Below are 1,312 nucleotides of genomic sequence, written 5' to 3'. Positions count from 1 at the left end.
AGAACAATGAATAAAAATAATTCTCTTTTGGACAGAAAATTAATCCGGTATCTAAAGTTCCCGGGTTTCGGCACCAGTTAAGTATTGGCGAAAGCACAATGTCAAAAAAGAGAAGAAGGAATAAGATCTAACTCCCTTGAACTGCTGTAAAATACTGGCTTTATTGTATTTGGTACATCGAAATAACAGCTGACTCATACCGTAACTTATATATATATATAAGTTATGTATTGTCGAAAGCAAAATGTCAAAAAAGAGAAGAAGGAATAAGGTCTAACTCGCTTGAACTACTGTAAAACACTCGCTTTATTGTGTTCGCTACATCTCTTATATACCCTCGATCAGCTGATTCCCTCAGTCAGCTGACATCGAAATAACAGCAGACTCATACCGTAACTCCTCCCCCACCAGTTTACGAACAATCCTCGTAAACTAATACTGTATAATATAATAACATAGAAAAGAAGAACAATAAAGAAAAAAAATATTTACAATAAAAACAAATCCTATATACATATCATTGAAAAAACTCACAAGTTCCCTTAATAAACGCTAAATAGATAATTTAAGACAATATTTACAAAAATCAGAAACAATCTTAAAACAAAACAATAAATAGAATAAGTAACTAAATTTTCTGTAATACAATCTAGTAAGAGAACACTTCAGTTTTTATATTGTCATTGCCGGAAGTTTCAATTTCTCAACATGGACAGTTCTCCTCTTTTTGGGTTCTCTGATACTTTCGATTGTAACAATATTATGTTCCCTTATAATAATCACCCTGAATGGACCCTCGTATCGCTGTATCTCTTTACCCCTGTTAGATCCCAACTTCCTATATACGATCGTCCCGATTTTGATTGCTCCCATCCAATCTGTGACCCTTAAATTCTCCCGAGTTACTCTCCTGGATTTTTCCTTTTCCATTCTTCCCCGTGCCTTTTCCCATAACTTTCTTGGAGCAACATGTCCTCGAAGCCCAAAGAGTAACTCAAATGGTGAAAATCCTGTAATTATATGTACAGAATGATTGTATTCCACAATCACCTTAGGGATTGCCACGTCCGGTTCCAGTCCCTGGTCAACCTGATATAGTCGAAGATGGTGACTCAATGTGCCATGAAGCCGCTCTATGCCTCCTCTACTCTTAGGGTGCCCTAGTGTGTTGAGATGCCATATTACGTCAAGGTCCTTCATTTCTTTTCGTATCATGGCATTGTCGAATTCTCTGCCTGAATCTGAAGAGATGCGCTCCGGAACTCCGTAAAACTGAAACCACATTCGGAGAGCTGCCAGCACTGCTTCCGAC

Source organism: Halyomorpha halys, unplaced genomic scaffold, assembly GCF_000696795.3.
Source record: "Halyomorpha halys isolate HHAL.00 unplaced genomic scaffold, Hhal_1.1 Scaffold298.1, whole genome shotgun sequence".
Taxonomy (NCBI): Eukaryota; Metazoa; Arthropoda; class Insecta; order Hemiptera; family Pentatomidae; genus Halyomorpha; species Halyomorpha halys.
The sequence above is the reverse complement of the archived record's forward strand: the minus strand, read 5'-3'. Positions refer to the sequence as shown.